The sequence below is a fragment of the Glycine max genome, chromosome 15, assembly GCF_000004515.6.
Source record: "Glycine max cultivar Williams 82 chromosome 15, Glycine_max_v4.0, whole genome shotgun sequence".
NCBI lineage: Eukaryota > Viridiplantae > Streptophyta > Magnoliopsida > Fabales > Fabaceae > Glycine > Glycine max.
Genome location: NC_038251.2, coordinates 14,610,201 through 14,630,056, shown reverse-complemented (window position 1 = coordinate 14,630,056; position 19,856 = coordinate 14,610,201). Strand labels below are relative to the sequence as shown.

Sequence of the window (19,856 nt, the reverse complement as noted above, 5' to 3'; positions counted from 1 at the left end):
ATAGTAGGTCATGCTTAAATGATTAAAGTTTATCCTGTTTTAAGTATGTTTATTTTTTGTAAGCTTACAATTATGTGTGACGCATGTGGTTGTGACTGTGATAATCTGGAATTTCGTGTTCGTGGGAGCATATGGTTAGGAGGTGGATCCTTTCTTTAGAGCATGGGCATGAAGATGTAGTCCTTCTTGTATTGTTTTTCATTAGTTTTATGTATAGTGTTGGCTAACTCAGACTTTATGTAGTTTATCCTTATAGTGTGATTTATGTTTGTACGCATGTTTTTAGGAGATTTGAATTATTATGATGTTGTGTGTGTGTGTGTGTGTTTTGAATTATTATGATGTTGTGTGTGTGTGTGTGCGTGTGTGTGTGTGTGTGTGTGTGTATAAGTCATGTGATGTTTTATTTTTCGAGTTGTGTGTATTATCCTTTGAAAGGCGAAAAGTTTACAAATATTTTCTTAATCAAATTAATTGAAGAGTTTTAAATGATTTAAAATAAAGTATTCCGCTTAAGTTAGTTCTAAGTTTCATGTAATAGCGAAAAGTTGTTACATTTATGGTATTAGAGTCAGTCGTGTTCTTTGGGAAAAAACCTATGGGAAATAGATTTGTTGTGTCTTCTATTGTGTAGCTTTGGTTGTTTGTTTTGGTATGAGTATCTTTCAAGAGTCGAGTATGATATTTTAGGGGTACTAGTTATGTGTTGGATCTCTAGCTTGAGTTAGGAAACCCTTTGGTTGTGTTGTCTAGTCCGCTAAAAGTGGCTACAATGCAATTTGGAGATTGATTACCTCAAAATCGTGTTTGAGCACTGAAGGTGAGAGTCGAAGTTATATGACAAACTTATTGAAAAATAGGTCTTTAGTCTTATTTGTTATGTGTTGTGAAATCATTTTCATGAGAGAATGATTGTTAGTTGTTTGAACCATATTTAGTTGATTCTTTAAGGAGATCACTGGTATGGTGTTTGTTGTGTATTGAATACAATTATTCCTAGGAGAGAATAATTGTAGTCAATGAGTATGCTTGTGTGATTTCATTATGATTCCTAATTTGTTCGTACTATTAGAAATTCATAGCGAGATATGAGTTGTTGTAGTTCTTCGTGTGAGAACCCTCGAGTCTATGATGCATCAATTAAATGGTTTGTGATAGATGAAGACTCAAGTGAGGTCGAGACTCCCTAGACTGAAAACTTATCTCAAATAGAATATGTTAAGACTAATAATCCTTAGGCCAATACTATGAGCTTAATGAGATTTCATTTGTATACCTTGTGATGTTTTATGATATTTTCGTTGTTATTTTCCTATGTGTTCTTCACTGTTTTAACATGTTTCATGTAACGATGGTGAGTTGTTACAGGGCCAACCCACATCAAGCTCACGACTATCTCGACTCATACCCATTCAATCATGGAATTTAAATTTTGAGCATAAATTAAATTTGGACCCTTTTAGCTTGATTTGAATGTGGGTTAATTGGAGTTTAACCAACAAAAGACATGTACGAGTTCGACTTTCATCAAGCATGAGGCTTTACGATAAAAGTCTAAATTAATTTGAACCTTTTGGGACAAACTCATTATAGCCCATGGCCCGTACCAAGTCCACAACTAGCTCACATTGAACTTTCTGATGAAATGTAGGACTTAAACTTTAGATTTTGATCCTTTATTTAATTTTGACCTCTTTATAAGTTCAATCCGATCATGGTCTGATTGAAGCTTAACCAACGAAAGTCCGTAAAAACTTAAAATATTTCTTTTCTATTTTCTTCATCTATATATGACCCTAGATTATTTCATCACAGCCTCATGTATATGTAAATTAAAGCTTACATTTTTTTGGCGTGTGTGAACGTTTTGAAGGAAAGTTATACAATTGACAAGTTAATTAGTTTTTAAAACTTAAAGCAAAAAAATAAAACTACAAAAAAGAAATACAAACTGAAATGGATAGAAAAGTATATCTTTTCACATTACGCATATGATCTTAATAACATGTTTGTGCTGTGTCAAAACTATATCCATGGAGAGGCCATTCAATTATTTTTATTTTAGTTATATTCATAGTTTTTCCTGATCTTCATTTAATTATTAAACTTTGTTCCGAAATGGATAAAACACACACTTCAATGAGTATTAGTCAGATTTCGATCAAACTAAGCAATCCCAGCTCGAAGGCATTAAATTATATTTTATTTGATCATTTTCACTTATTTAGATTTAGGTTTATCTTCTTACATTTTTGTGTGTATACAATAATGACAATGAGAATAAAACTTAAGATCACACGTATATTATTCAATCTTCCACCACTAAACCTTATAGTGAGTTGAGTTCATCTTCTTATGTGATCAAACCATTTTAGGCGTAATTTTCTAATTCTACCATCTTAATTTTTATAATATCCTTAATTTCTGTTTAATGCATGCATTGATATTTTCTGTAAGTCTACATATCTGTTGCTACGTTCTCGTATATGTAATATTACAGCTTAATTAGTTTATGCTCTTATTAGAAATTCATTATCCAATATTTACTACCATAATAATATTTAGACAAAATATAGGTTTATACAAATAATATTTAATTTAATATTATATAAAAAAAGTAATAATAATATTTAATACACTAATATCATGTGTAACTAGGTTGAAGAGCTAGAACCCGAAATTCGACTCTTTTTGTTGATCTCTAAAACGACATCAAAAGTCCCTCTTCAATAATACGCACTTCTCCTATATATACTCCTCCTGAAATGAAGTTACTTTTGCTTAGTTTGAAAATAAAAATTACATAATGATTAATCGTAGGTATTGTTGATAACCGTTCTTAACCCCACTGTTCCTTCGCGTGTGACAAAACGATAGCATTTTGGGACCCTCTAACAAAAAATATAAAGATATATAGTCATGAAGATCAATTACTTAAATTTAGAAAATAAGAAATATAAAGAACCTTGCATGCAGTCTCAGTATTCCGGAAACGGATTTGAGCCTCTCGTGCATGGTGAGACTTTCTGTTCTTGTTGCTCTTTGTGGACTGCTGAAGCCACACACGCCAAACCTAACTCTAACCTCTAGCTAGAAGAATTGATTTTGCTTCATCTTCATGTAGTTTTGGCTTCTGTGCAGTGTATTCTTGTAAAAGTCAGATTTTTTTTTTTTTTTTTTGGTCTTCTGGTTTGATTCTCAATTCTCATTAATTAGAAGGAAGACACACTTATATTTTCTCTATATGAACAAAGTTTCTATCATGTCTCCCTCTCTCTCGAAGACTATCATGTGTCTCTATATTTATATGATAAGAAATTAAAAATAAGAATTTTTAATTTATATAAAAATACAAATATCATTTAATGAATATTTTAATTTTTGAATAAATTCAAAACATTTAATATATTATATTTAACGTTTATTATGTGGTTTTGGATATATATTTATATTAAAGCATATCCGATCATTATTAGCTACTAGGGGAAGAGAGGCACGGAGTACCTCTCTATATATTTTAAATAAAAATAAAATTGAAAAAAAAGAAAGGTTTAGAAGTTAAAAGAAAGAAGAAAAAAAAAAGTAATTAACTAAAAGGTAGTGTTACAGTCGTTAAAAAAAATAAACTGATGGAGGATAAAATTGTCTAAAAAATATGTTTAATGAAGTCATTTCTATTATTAATAATTATTGATTATGTATATATTAATAGGAATCTATAGTGGAAACACTTAGATAAATTGTTGGCATTTAAAACATTGCCTTTAAATATTTTCTATTCCACATATGGCTTTTGTGTTTAGATTCAATTAAGTTCACTTCTTCTAAAATTAATTATGTTTACGGGCTAATATGATTTAGATAAATATTACATGCTTGGTCTCACATTAAAAAAAATAATTTTAAATATAAAATTAATTGAGTAGAGGAAATTTTAAATATATAACTTTTTGTTGTATAATAAAATTTACTATTAACTTATTTTTAAAATAAAATCATTTACACATGAATCATTTCACTTCAAATACACATATAATCTAAAAGTTAGACACCACCTAGAGTGTGAATTGATCCTGTCTTTCTCTATGTATATCTTTTTGTAGATGTATACTTACTTATTGCTACTTGCTAGGTCCATTTACAAGTGTCAACATCTGTAGTTCCAGGCCTAATGTTTGAATATGAAAGAGACATGGCCTATGCATTATGAAGATGGAATGAGTGAATTGAAGAGTTGTAGGGGTTGGGTAACACTATCAGAACGAGGTAGATGGCGATGAGGAAACAGTGGCAAAGCTAAACGGAAACAACGGGCAAAGTGTGGGGCCCTGCTCCATAAGTTAGGGCTTTTGCATGGTATTGGTACTATATATATATATATATATATATATATATATATATATATATATATATATATATATATATATATATATATGTGGTCACCTTCTCAGAGCAAAAAGACCTAAACATGATAGATTTAGGGTCTCTTTGAGTATAAGCTTCTCTAAAAACATTTCTAGTAGAAGAAAATAAAAAGAAAAAAATGAAATGAACTTCTCCATGAGCTAAAATGAATTTTTCATTAACTAATTCGTAGATATCATCTTATCTTTTAGAGAAGTTATATTGGTGAACTTCTAAAAATTAACTCATGGAGAGTTTATTTTTACTTATGAAAAAACTCATCTCATATTTTTTTTTTCTTATTTTCTTTTTTTAGAAGTGCTTCTAAAGAAACTTATCCAAACATGTCTTTAAACTTTTTTTTTTCCAGTTAGTTAGAGACAAAATGCTTTCTCAATAATACAACACCTTTAATTTCTACATTTACACTCAACCTGGTGATCATGGAATATTCTGTCTCACAGATCATAATAATTAGGAGTATTTATTTTTAAATTAATACAGGAAAAACATATAATGTTACGTAATCTCTCGTTTTTTGTTTAATTAGTGACGGTTAATTTAAATCTATCTCTAAAAGATAATTTCTTTTACATATATACTATACTCACTAGTATCTGAGACAAATGTCTTTAATAAAATTAAAAAATTGAAAATTAGAAAAGATCTATATAATTAATTTGTGCGATGCACGAATTTTTTTTGGGAAACAGATTTCATAACGTGTATTGACATCTTATTGTAGGAAACAGATTTCATATCGATTGAAATTTTTGCAATTAGACATTTAATTTAGCATATTATTTTAGAATATAACGTGATTTGTGTGACATCCTTTATACCATAGCTAATTATTAAATAAAATATTATGGAAAAAGAGAATAATTTAATTAAAAAATTTCTTTCACAAGGTAAAGGATATCACATTATACTTTCCCATAGTAAATTTCATTAACAATTAAAACTTTGCGCACCAAAAGGTCATACAAAAGGTTTATGAAATAAACAAATCCAAACATAAAAATAAATAGTCTAACCCCGATGTCACAATCCAAGTCTCATCTTTAGCATCATTATCTTAGTCTTGCTGAGCATCACTTACCACCAATACATACAAAAGAAAACTCACGAATAAAGAGAGTTAGAAACATCTTATTGGATGCTCGTGGTATGAAAACAAAGCATATATCTTAAGCTATAGACCTTAACTTTGGATGAAATTAAAGTCACTGGCTAGCTAACATTTCAGCATACATTTCGTATGAAAACACCTGAGGCTAATTCACATTCTAAAGGACGCTTGTTTTTTTAGGTGTTATTTTGATTTCAAAGCACGATCATACTTAACTTCCTGAAGCGCTAACTTGATTTTGAAGCATTGCCACCATCCCTCGTGAGGAATGGTCGTGCTTACTTCCAAAGCGTTAGTTTTATTTTGAAACATGATTATCTTCACTAGTAGAAAATTTATTTTTACCATCATTAGAATAACATCGGTTTTATACAAAATTGATGTAAACGAAAAGACGGTGCATAATCGTAAATAACGTGACTTTGTTAACATCGGTTATCTGAAAAACCGATGTTAACGTGAGTTTGTTAATATCGGTTTTTCAGTAACCGATGTTAACATGAGTTGGTTAATATCAGTTACTGAAAAACCAATGTTAACGTGACTTTGTTAACATCGATTTTTTCGAAGTCACATTAACATCGGTTTTTGGAAAAAATCAGTGTTGTATTATCCTATTTAAATTATTTTTTCGTGTTTTTGGCGTTTCAACTCTACTCTCACTTTTACCCTTCGGCTTTGCGACAATCCTCTCCCTCACGACTTTGACTCACTGCCATCCCATGCGTTCTACTGCGACGCCATTGCCACCTCACCCGTGTTCTTCTGCGACGTCGTTTCATCTTCTCAATACCTCGTAACAAAGAAGCCCTATTTGGTTTCATGACCTATTCCCTTGTGACTTCCTCCCCAAGTTAGACCTATCTGAGCAACACCTTTGCTTTGTGTCTGAAAATGTGTTCTCTAAAATTGATAATGGTGCTAAATGCTACTAAACCCTCATGAGGTGAATTTGTGATTCTCTGGTGAAGCTTGTGTTCGTAAGCTATGGTAGTGTTGTTGTTTTTTGTTTTTATTTTTGCTTGATTTGTGGTTATACACATGGAAGTTAAATTATACTTGTGTTTTTAAGTTATGATAGTGCATCCTTTTGTATATAGTTGTGGCCTTGTGGGTTATGTATACAATTATGTTTCTGGTTCTGGTTATGATAAAATATCAGAGGAAATATGAGAGGAAATGTTGCATGGTTCTGGTTCCTCCATAACAAGAGCGCTAAGGAATTTTCAGTGAAATCATTGTCTATTCCGTTTGTTTTGCAGATTTATTGGTGTTTTGCTTGTTTGCATGGTTTTGGTTGTTTTCGACGATGTAGGCCTCATTATTGTTTGTTTTCATGGTTCTGGTTCCTAGATAAGCATGGTGCATAGTCAGCTTGTGTATGGATCAAATAGTGGATTTAGATGGTTTGACAAAATCTACTTAATGTCATGTTTATATTGTAAATAGAATTTAAAAATGATGGATGAAGATCAACAGAACTGGAAGGAAATGACTAACACAATGATGAAGATTAACAAAAAAAGTAGAGGAAATGTTCAACATTGTTCATGTTATGGATCACATTAGAAATTTCAACACTATTCTCAAATAAACATGACATATATAACACTTTTGTTTATATTACTTGTTAAATGTAGCCTTACGGTGAAGTCAATAGGTCATTTGATGAACTAGAACCTACTTAACATCTGCTACACTTTAGTGGCAACATGCACTCTGTCACATATAATCAAGATCTGGTGAGCCCAGCTCCACTTGCTAGATGGACAAAACTTAGAGAGTTTTATGGGCTCATTGAAAATCATCAGGTGGCCTTGACCCACTATGGACAAAGTGTTTTTCTCCTCACCATCTTCAAAAGCACCTCTGAATCAAAAGCTTACCCTTAATGACACTTCTTGTACCACCAAGGGCTTAATTCATACACTTTTAAAGTCCTGCTGATTGAGTACAAAGTGACTTGCGGTAGTTTTGTGAGTAGTTAAGCATTCATATGTGAATGTCAAATTTTAAAATCATATACATATCTAATATGAATTTCATGTTAATTTCATGATATGCCGAATACCATGTACTCATTTATGAAAGCTGCATTCATCCATCTAAACTTGGAAGGGACTACGAAGTGTATGATAGTTTATAATCATTATAGGAAGATTGCAAAAATTGAAAATGAATGGAGGAATTTTGCGTGATCACAAAATTTGCAAGTTGGAATTGAAATATATTTAAGTTCCTAGATGCAACTTCTAACTTTGTTTTATTTTGGATTTTTTTGTAATTAAAGTACATTACTACTCTACTATCATCAATATGTAAATGTATAACTGTTTTTGTGGTATATTAAAGTGCATTTGTGATATATTTTGTTTATAAATGTTTATAACTACTTTTGACGCATGATATATTTTGTTAATAACTTTTGGTGCATGACTTATTTTATGTGTTTTTTTTTTCAATTTTGAAAGATAAGTTGTGATATGAATAATTACAGGTTGGTAATTAAAAAAATCCAAAAAGCAACATCAGTTTTAAGAAAACTCGATATTGTCAGGAAACAACAACATCAGTTTTTAGGGTGAGAAGAAAATAACATTAGTTTTTATAAAAGTTGATGTTGTTTTTTTGCTAAAATAACATCGATTTTTAAACAATCGATGTTAACGTTGATACTTTAACATCGGTAGTTTCAACATCGATTAATAACTGATGTTAAAAGTTCTTAATAACTGATGTAAAAAGCCTATTTTCAAATAGTGCCTTTAGATTTGTCGCAGATTAATGTTGAGATTTAGGCAAGAATACCAAATCACTCAAGTAATACAATAATAAGTAAAGTATTGTCTCCACATGGACTTGGGCAATAATTAGGTAATTAAGAGTAAAATTATAGATTATGACAATTAAGAAATTAAGTCACCAAAATTAAAGACAATTGCATAAAAACAAAAGAAAAAGGTAAGACAAAATTGGTTGAGAAATTTTGTCGAACACTTGGTATATGTAGAAAATTGGAGTAATTTCAATGGGAGAAATTGTCGGGGTTTAACTTCATTGGACTCCCTAGCATGCAACCACTACATATTTCTATTCAATTAAGATTTGGTTATCATAAACCCACAAAATTATTTAAGCCTTAATCCCTTAAGTAAAAAAACCTAAGTCCATTGATTACACTATCAATCCTTTAAATTAGTGTAATGCATTAGGAAAAAAATATTTTAGTGATGACCAATCCTTTTTACCCTATTCATAGGCATAAAAATTACTGGTTGTCTTCTTCAATTTGCAATCCAATAGAATTTTTCAATTACAATTGAATTTTAGAATCATACAATCGGTTGATCAGGTAAGAAACAAGCATTAAACATAGAAGAACAATAACAATCTTTAATTGAAATAGAAACAATGTAGAAATTACATGAAAATAGAACCAATTACATTAAACCCAACAAGAGAGAAGAATTAGCTACTAGCCATGGAAGAAGAAACACTTGATGGAGAAACAATAGAGAATGAATCTCAACACTACTAGAAAATAAGTTTTTAACATCAATTATTTAGGACTTTCAACATCGGTTATTAACCAATGTTGAAAGTACCGACGTTGAAAGTATTATCGTTAACATCGGTTTTTGAAAACTGATGTTAACGTAAATTTACAACATTGGTTATTTAAATAACCAATGTTATATAATAAGAATTATAAATAAAAAAGTTATATATGTTCATATTAACGTTGGCAGTTAACATCGGTTTTTTAAAAAATCGATGTTGTTGGTGTACGTTAACATCGGTTTTCTAAAAAACTGATGTTGTTAGTGTACGTTAACATCGGTTTTTTTAAAAAAACTGATGTTAACTGTCATTAACAACATCAATTTTTTGGAAAACCGATATTATTATTTTAAGTTAACATCAATTATTTTAAAAAACCGATGTTTCTTTTTTAGGATTTTTTTTATATGTTGTATGTTTTTTCAATAACCCTAAAATTAACCTGCAAAGTTTAAAAGCAGACCACACAACATATAATTTTGATTCTGTTTTGAAAAAGCTTTTACCAAAAATTTGATGACAAATTTATTAATTACTATGAATTAAAAGAATATTTAATTTTAAGGAGACATGAAAAGAAAAAAATGTAAACTATGTTTCATTTTTAACTTTCAAATAATATTTTGCCCACTGGATGCGAATCGCCTTCAATCTCTTTGGTTCCAATGGTCTAGCATCATTAAAATACTGCATAATATAATAAAACATAAGTTAATAATATAATACCAATCATAAGAAAATGAAATTTGTTTAAATTAAACAATTACCGTTTCCCAATTATTCTTGAAACTTCCTAAGATTATAGTTGACATCCAGTACATGACGTAATACCCACACTCAGTGCTTCCTTTTTGTCTATTACACTAAAAACATTATGAAATTTAGATATTCAACGTTAAGTAAAAATTAGTCTACACAGTACTAAAATATAAGTAGAAACATTGTTTAAATCACTTACTTTAACAACAATCCACCTAGCACCAACCTTGGATTTACTTTGTGGAGTATCGTCAAGTCCTTTGAAAGCATTGTTGGATACAAACATGGATGTTTATTATACAATTAAAATATTGATGTTCCCGACTAATGCTAATGCAAATGTATTGAAAAACAACATCGACCTGTTAATTATTCCTTTGAGGTAGTTGTCTAGCCTATTATGCAATGAACAAAACCAGATGACAACATTTCCTTAGGCAAAATGATGACCTTTTGCCAATGTGCACTACAGTGGAGACCAATATAGGTTATTATACTATTATACATTATTTAAATTCATTTTTTCAATTTAACTTACCCATTCAGGTAGGCTTCTAGGTACACATCTCATTTTGAATTTTGCATCCAATTCTTAATGTAACTTTTTTTTTATTCAAATTGTGATTGCCCGAATCTCTGGATGGATTGTGACTTGAGGAATCCATATACATCGGTATTCCCCGCTTGCATACTTGTCTCAGTCATATGCCTATTGTTGTTAACATAGTAAATTATGTATGAATTTAAAACAATAAGTTAGGTAATTAACAATAATGTAAATTGACTTACAAAATCCATAACTATATAATAGAGATGCTAAGACATTGACTACTGTATGCTATTTCAAACAAATCTTCATGATTTATGTACAAAGGGAAGTCTTCATTAAACATCCCGAACACAGTAGCATCCCACATAACTTGCAATGGCTTCAGAAAAACTTGTGGGATTTTCAATGTCATCATATATAAGGGATCATTGACATCATGATCCGGCCTATCTGCAGGTTTTGCCGGTCCCACATCTCCCTGTTTATCCAACATATTTAATTAACATAATTTAATTACAGTGAACACTTTAATTGAAAAAGAAGCATTTAATGACACTGAAATACCTGTTCTGATAAATGCTTGACAAGATGTGTCGGCCAAGCAAGGAAGGTGTTAAGTGCCTCCCCCACTAACATAACGTATTCAGTGGGTACAAGAATGGGAGCATCTGCATCTCTAACCTCCTCAACACCAACCTTGATTTGATCATGCAACAAAGGAATGTTGTGAGCAGTTGTGGATCCCTTATAAACTCTTCCCAGGGCAACCAGGCGGGGAGGATTTTCTTTGATGTACAACTCGTATTTGTCTAAGTCACCCGTGTTTGGATCATTCCCTGAGGGATCAACAAAACTCTCCTTTGTGTTGACACGAGTAACTGAAGGACCAATCTCAGGCTCAGGAGGCTGTGCGAGTCCCTGTGGTTGCATCTACGACTAAAACTGGGACTGCATCTGACTGAAAGATAAAATTAGTTGTCGAGTCACTTTTTTTGTGATTGACTCCTCCAGTTGGTCCCTAATTTGTTGCATCAACTACTCTAGGTCTTTGGGAGCCATGGAGGAAGACGTGTGGGGGGTCCTTGGAGACGGTTCAAAGTATTGCTTGATCATGACACCGGCTCCAGTAGCACGCATACGACCAGGGTGTTCTAGTCGCCAAATGGCAACAGTTAGTATATCCTGACGTCCATGGGCAGCAAAGGAACCCTATGAGGCCTGGTCCTCCAACGAATCCTACAAAGAACACATTTATTGGTTTACTCAATCACAGAATAAACATAAATAATTGCAATTAATAATTGAAAGTCACTTACAATCTTGTCAGCAATTTCCTTTGCTGCCTCAGACATCATTTGCCCAATTTTCTTGGTGCGGGCCATCTTCCATTTCACATGTCGTCTGATGGGAGATGAAGGATCAATCATGGTGTCAGTGATTCCAGATTGAGCAACTTCCTCCAATTTTTTCTTTCTCTTCTCATCCATCAACTTGTTTTCTAAATATTGATAACCCCCATAAGACAACACGTGAGGGGCAGTGTTTTTCTTCTGGATGGCTTGTGCCTTTTTTCGCACATCTTGCAAAAATTCAACATTAATGAAACTCATGATTACAATGTATTATAATAAGTGAATTTAAAGTTGAAAACAATGAAAACCACAAATTAGTTACCTCCCACAAAGGGTCTTTGTGGGTCTGACAAAATTGGGCCCACTTCTCCTTGCTAATGTCATACTTCTCGCATACAGTGTCGTCGACACTTTCCTTGTCAACTGCAAGTGCCCATTTCGACGTCAAATCATACTTGAATTGTCTCCACCGCTCCCCCACAGTCTGAAGTATTTTCTTTTGTGTCCTCAAATCAGATGCTTCAGGGACATCAAATTCAGCTTGACAAACAAAAAATTACATTCTATTGTTACTAAATTACAATTTTATTATCAATGAATAAAATGAAATATTTAACTAAAATACCTGAATATCCTCCTATATCAAATCCTTCTGAGCAGCAGAGACTTGTTTCCAATTCTCGTATGTGACATCAACCTTATCACGAGCAGCGATCCCCAAATATGTTCTTAACTTCTTTCTGTGGGGACCGTCGGCCTTCCCGGTCGCAGGATCGACATGGACCAGCGGTCTCTCTGCCCCAACTGGTCTAGTCGCCAATAATCTTAGTCGTGTGGCTTTTCTTGTCCACTTCAAGGTAGATGGCGACTATGATGCTGCACCAATAGGAGGAGGAAGAGGAGGAGAGCTGGGTGGTGTAGCCATTTTCCTGTAAAGAAAAAAACATTAGTTAATTAACATTATCACAAAACTGAATAAGTTATGTAAATGAATGGAATGAAATGAAATACATAATAAGAAAATTACATTAGACAATGTTAATTAATTCTCCTTCATCATGATCATTACGATTAGCATGAACGTCGTCAGCTTCTTCTTCTCTGACGATGTTAGGCGACATTTATATGGACAAAGGACTAACATAAGTATCAATGTATGAATCATCATTTTTAACATTAACACCATTTGTTTTCCCGTGTAGAACTACTGACCACCTTTCATCACAAGGATCTTGAACATAAAATAGTTGTTTAGCTTGTTCTGCCATGATGAAAGGGTCATTCTGATAAGCGAGTTTCTTTAGATCTACCAACGTAAATCCTACATCATCTGTCTGCACACCGGTGTTGTTGTCAACCCATTTACATTTGAAAACACAGACAACAAATTTGATATAGTTAAGCTCCCAAATTTCTTTAATGAAACCAAAGTAAGGAATGAAAGCTACACAGGAATTGTCATCATGTACACTAACGAAGTGTTGAGATTCAGCCCTTAGGGTGACCCCACTGTTCTCCATTTGAGACATGGATGGAAGAAATTTATCTACCCCTATGTCTGTCCACTTGGGAAGTAACATTAGAACCACAACACAAACCTAAGAGGAGATTGATGACTGGATTGAATTACAAGCAAAATGTGTGGACTAAATTAGTTGAACAAAATTGTCTGTAAAGGCCAACATTAATGCGGGGAATAGGACAAAATTCATCATAGCTTGGCCTCATGGTTTACTTTAGACAGAATAAAATAAAATCCCAACGAAAAAGTCATAAACTAGCATTTCAAAGATTAACTGCACCTATCATTTCCAGGAACAAACGTCCCTTTTGAACCAAAGATTAACTGCTCCTATCATCAGCTAAAGTATCCAGTACCACTACCAAGTAAGAAAATCAATGTCCTTTTATTATAAAGAAAGTTGACAATTATGAAAACTGCAGATAAGTAAATACACGACATCTGAATTTATGATAGCTAATTGATACAAAATGTATCACAGTTCAAATTTTACATTCGTCGCAGTCTAGCAGTTCAAATTAAATTGGCGCGTAGCCAATGGAAGAAAAGAGTGAAGGTTGCAATCATTACTCTACTGATGGTGGCGGTGTAACTAGGGTTGTAGGTTATATATTTTTATTTTCATTTAAGTTTAACACAAGGCTTACCTTTGTTGAAAGAGCAGAGACTAGTTGTGGCTTGGCTTCTATTAATGTTGGCGGTGTAATTGGGGTTGCAGGCCCACTTGGTTGTTCTTCCTATAGGAATAAAAGAGTGAGATCCATACCAATTTTTAAAATTTTAATCTCAAATTCACCCAAGATGAATTAAATCAAACACTACCTAAAATATCAATCGTTGAGCAACATCTCTTTTGTCATAAAGAAATCTATTTTAGAAACTTAAACTTTTCTATCCTAAAACATAATAACTTGTACTCTATTAGTGTTTATTTAAAAACAAAAATCTAGGATAAAACATGTATATCAAGTCTAAAATAGTAAGACAAACAAGTCCTAGATATTTCCAATGGCATATGGGATTTCATTCTTGTAGGCTGCAAAAAAGTTATTGGCAGCTCCTTATTTATTGTGGGAGAGATTGGAGGCAATGATTATGGCTATCCTTTGTCTGAAAGAAAAAGTGGGACAAGTGATAAGAAAAGTAAGCTTTTACGTATTTCTTGGAGGGAGAAACGTTATTGAAGGAAAAAAAATTCTACTGCATCTTCGGATGACTAATGGTTAATGCCAACAAAAGTTAGTCCAATTGGTAAGGATTAGACTCATTTTATAAGGACATGAGTTCAAATAGGGATTCCTTGAGACCTCACCTAAACTTTTATTCACAAAAAAAGAAAAAGAAGATTGATGGCTAACAATTAGGTTACTACTTCTTCGAGATAATTTTTCTATTTAAAAATGTTCCATTTCACCCAACAAGACACTTTTGGTTTGATGCATGCTTCCATCAATGAGACTATTATTAGTTTCTTGTGAGAAACCAAGGATTTGTGATTTCTTTTAAGTGATTGGCTAATTATTGGATGGCTTATTAATTTATGCAGGAATTGATTGATTTAGGGGCTGTAACGTTTATGGTTCATGGAAGTTTACCACTTGGATGCAATCCAACCTATTTAACAACTTTTGCGACTATAGATAACAAATTTAAATAATATACCTTATCATGTTTGCTTTTTGAAAAATATTTATATATGCTTAATCATAGGTTACTCAGATTGAGCCACAATCAAATCTATGGTGTTCTCTTTTCATTATATTTTCTTACACTTTTGCTCACATGATACTTAATGCTTATTAGCCAACATCAATTTGTGAATATAACTTCTTTTTTGGAAAGCATGATTGATCAGTCTATTTGTGGCAGCTATATATTGAATTTTATTCATACTTACAATTAATCATGATTGAGTTGTACTTAACAATAATGTTATTTATATAGGTTGGAGTGTCAAAGCAATTGTCACCAGAATTTTATTCAAACACTATCTAGTACTAATGCATCTGAACTATTGGAAGTTATGGTTAAAACTGTGAATGAATGTCTAGTTGAAGTGCCTCAATTTGGATTTCAAGAACCAAAATTAGTTCTTCGAACTTCAGAGGTATACAACTTACAAAATATAGTTTACCATCTGCAACCCAACGTACATAAACTACAACCACTACTAGCTAGGAATTAGGATTCAAAACAACGTAAGAATGTGCTTTACACATATACATGTATATATATATAAGTATGCAGTAGAAGCTTTTAAAAGAATGAGAATAGTATACAAACGCCTAAAGGGGATCAAAGCAAATCAATGCACCAAACAAATAAGAATGAAAGCATTGCAAAAGTAATACAGATTTTGCTTAGTTCTCCAACAAATCTTTTTTATTAGCAGTGTAAACTTGTGCCTCTTTATATTTATTTTAATCTCCTTTGTCATGTGACAGTCATGGAAAATAAAATAGTTTCAAGGTAGATATCCATTATGCATTGTTCCAAAGAATTGATCAAGGAGGTTGGTGAGGGTTGGAAGGTGTACCTCTTGCAGAGAATTAGCTTTTGCTCTAAAAGATGCCTCCAGGAATTCAGCTTCTTTCCAAAGTTTCCATATTTTCTCTAAGTTAGAACAAGCTGCTTTCAAATGCTTTTTTCCAGAACTAGAGCTTTATACATGCAACTATTGAAGCAACTTTTCAAGTCTTATAATTGTTTCTTCAACACTTTTCAATGCCTACAATTATATGCCAAAGAGAAGGCATAAACAAGAATGAGATACATAAAATTGTATTCCTCTTACTAACAGTATTATATGGCACAGTTAAGAATATTTTGGGCAGTCATCATTGAATTGGAATAATTGAAACCTTGCTTGAAGAACTTGAAAATTTTATAGCTATTATGAAAAGGATTCGGAGATGGAATTTTGTAGATTAAAAATATAAACACTTAAAATACAAGTACTCACTCAAGCAAAAGTTTTTTGACCATTCACAATCAAACTAGATTTTTCCATTGTCGGTTGATGCTTTGAACCTTTGAGCAAAAGAAGCCTTGCCAACAAGTGACCTAGAGGTAAGGTTTAATTGTGGATTTAACCCGGTTGCAAATGCAAGGTAAGGCTACATACTACAGTCTACAGAGGTGGATAATGGGTTTAACCCTTCCTTGGTTGTTTTGCATGATGGTAACTTTATAGGACTAGACTACCTTAGCTTTTACTGCTTTAATGCTTAGACATCAGGAACTAGTTGAAATTGTGAATCATGCTCTTTGTAGTTCTTCCATCCAAATATGTATGTATTTTCAACCATTGTACTTATTTTTTGCCATTACTCTTTTCTAGTCATTGGTACACAATTTATCCATGTTTTCTCATAATTTGACCTTGCTTTTCTTACTATTTTGTCAAACTAACAACTTTATGAAGATGATATGTGCCTCTGCATATTGGATACAAGTCCACTAAGTCATGGGTAAGGTATCATATGTCTCTAGGCGCAATGGACTTTCAACATGAACACAATGTTATTATTATGCCATATATCATATGGTGACAACTTTCATTTGCACTCAGCAATAACTTATGTGGCTCTATCCAGTGATACCTTTTGGCCTTATCACATTTAAATGCTTCACACTTAGATCAATGTCTATATATATATGGCTCTCTCTCTCATATGTAATAATAACAAAACCGATTAATTGCCATGCTAGAATCATAGAGTATCTCACTAAAAGGCTAGCTAGCACAGTGTGGCGTGCATGTGTGCCCCTTCACTGCGGCAGTGTGGCATCATTCACCGAGGAACAAGTTTGTCCAAGACAAACATAGTTCCTTTAATTTCAAAAGTTTTACAAAATGTGATTCTTTTATAGATCCTTCTAACAAATTAGATGAAAGGTCTAACGTCACTAAATTTGACATAGTTCCAAGAGTTACAGGCATATCACCAGTCAAAGAATTAGCTCCAAGATTTAATACCTACATGTTTTTTAGGAACTCAAAACTCTTAGGAATGGTTCCATTTAGTCGGATGTGAGCCAGATTTAAGTTCTCAAGGATGAAAAGTTTGCAAATGGTGAGGGAATTGGACAAGTAAAGGTATTATTACTGAGATTTAGAAAGATCAAGGACTTAGAGATGTGTGAAGTTGGTTTTTCCTTTTGGTGGTCCTAAGTTATCAATTTAATAGCTCTCCAAATATAGTTCTGAAAGAGATGGAAGTGCACTCACTACTTAAAGCTAGTTACCTTGTTTATGAAGGTCTGAACCACTCAAATCAAGGTACTCTAAGGAAGATAGCCTTGATATCCAATTAAGGTTATCTATCTGAAGAGCATAATTGTATCCAAGATTAAGGTGTTGCAGGTTTGAGAGGTTTCCTAGTTGATGAGGGATTAATCCCATGAACCCACTTAAGCTAAGGTAAAAGTTTCTCAGACTCTCCATTGAGCCTAGGAAGCTTGGTGGGTGGTTACCTAGCTAATAGCCAGATATTTGGTTCTCTAATACTTATTCTGTATATTGTATTAGCTAACCATAGGTTTGCTCTCATTGATGCTAGGCTATTTGTAAATTAGTACCTCTTGTACTGTTTTCATTAATATATATAATATATCTACTTATGAATAATTCAGCATGAATAAATAACAATGTGGGCACTATTCTAATTTCTATTAACTTGTTTTAAAAAATGGTGCAAGACAGTGACTCCTCAAAGCTCAGACCACACAACAATAAAACAAAAACCAGAACATTGTTACATTTGCCATGGTGCTATACACATTACAACAGACACCTAGTTACCTAGCCATTAAGCATTCAAAGGACACCTAGCAATCTGAATGACCTCACTCAAAATGAGACCCTGCGAGCACGAGTGAGCACCCCAAACAGACTGCAAAGTAAGCACCCCAAATAGAGCTAGAAGTGACCACGACTTCCACAAACCAAATCCTTACAGCGAGCACGAGTTTCACAAACCAAATCCTTGCAATAGAAACAAACAAAGATCTGAGCACGAGTTCCCAAAACTCACCCATGGTATTCAATACAACATGTTAAAGACAAGAAAGAGTCGCGAAACGTGTACCTAGGTATGGTGGTGAGGTGTCACGGTCTTGATAAGCTTGCAAATACAAATAGATACGGTCGCAAAGAAGAAGAAGCTTAGATGGACAAGAACAGAGCGCGAGCAAAGTAGGGCTCGCGTTCTGATATTTTAAAATGTAAGTCCAACATCGGTTTTCAATACAAAACCGATATTAACCAAATGATGTTAACGTTAACATCGGTTTTCTGAGAGAAATCGATGTTAACTTATCATACGTTAACATCAGTTTTATAAAAAATCGATGTTAATTAAAAGACGTTAACATCGGTTCTTCAAAAACCGATGTTAACGAATTAGTGTTAACATCAGTTTTTTAAGAACCGATGTTAATGTCAATTCATTAACATCGGTTTTGCAAAAAAACGATGTTAACAAATACACATTATTTACAATTATGTCACCACGTTTATCTTAATATCAGTTTTGTTAAAAATCGATATTAATCTGACGATGTTAAATCTACTTTTTACAGTAGTGTCTCTCTGCATCCAAAGTCGTCATATGCATCTTCGGGTATTTCTCTCTAAATGTAAAATTTTCTTTTCTTTCGTTCAATGTTTTCTTTTTAAAACAAGATAAGAACTATCCTGATTAAAGCTATGAGTTACATAGAGTTTTAAAACAAAATAGAATAAAAATAAAATAAATGGAAATCTCACAGGTGTCAAATGCACAAGATTTGGGTTCTGCTCAAGGTGTGTCATTCTTGCATTTCACGTTTCAACCCATTCGAACTTGCACGAGGTGTGAATTTTGTAGAGGGTGTGCACTTCCTCAAGGTTTCCAACAAGTTTTTTTTACCTATGCAAGACCTCCAACAAAAATGGACATAAACAAATATCAAATGCCTAAAAGATATCACATAATTATTCCCAAACTACTACAGAATGTAAGAATAAAAGACAATTATCAATTAACAACATGGGAAATGATGGATACCTGATCTGTGGGAGTTGTCTCTATTTAAACAGTTGGGGAGCCAATAGATCATAACTAGGTACCGACCTTCCTTATTCTCATGAGATTCAACTTCTGAAAGAACACGAAAGTTTTGCAGGGAAAGTGCTAACACAACGTGGTGAAGGTTCTGTGCAGAAAACATGGAGCTGGAATTCGAAAGGGGTTGCCAATTAGTTCAGCCCATTTCCACCCAAATCAGTTACTGAACGTAGTAGGTCTTTACTGAGTGGACCAAATTACGTACAGCTCTAGCAAACCACTAATTCAATTTCAATTTTGTTGCTTCTAGATTTGTAGATATTATTCCTTTTGCCTTAAAATAAATATCGCACTTATAAAAAAATTGTTTTAAAATGAGTATTGTATTTGATTTTTTTAAGTAATATTAATTTTTTTTTTTGCATTAATACCCTGAGTAAGTATTCTTTAGTTTTTCAATATTTATTAATATTAAGATTACTTTTGTTAAATCATTATTCTTTTTTATTTATTTAGGTTATCTTCA

The 19,856-nt window shown here is 32.6% G+C and overlaps 1 long non-coding RNA gene across 1 annotated transcript; it reads right to left on the bottom strand.

The window, feature by feature from the left end:
- Positions 1-10,615: 10,615 nt before the first annotated feature.
- Positions 10,616-19,613, bottom strand: LOC100789246 (uncharacterized). The gene is made up of 9 exons (XR_005888901.1): positions 19,331-19,613; positions 18,085-19,203; positions 15,817-16,008; positions 13,928-14,017; positions 12,384-12,687; positions 12,081-12,298; positions 11,723-11,985; positions 10,971-11,642; positions 10,616-10,884 (listed from the first exon to the last, which is right to left on the bottom strand). It is a non-coding gene; the product is annotated as an uncharacterized lncRNA (long non-coding RNA).
- Positions 19,614-19,856: the final 243 nt, after the last annotated feature.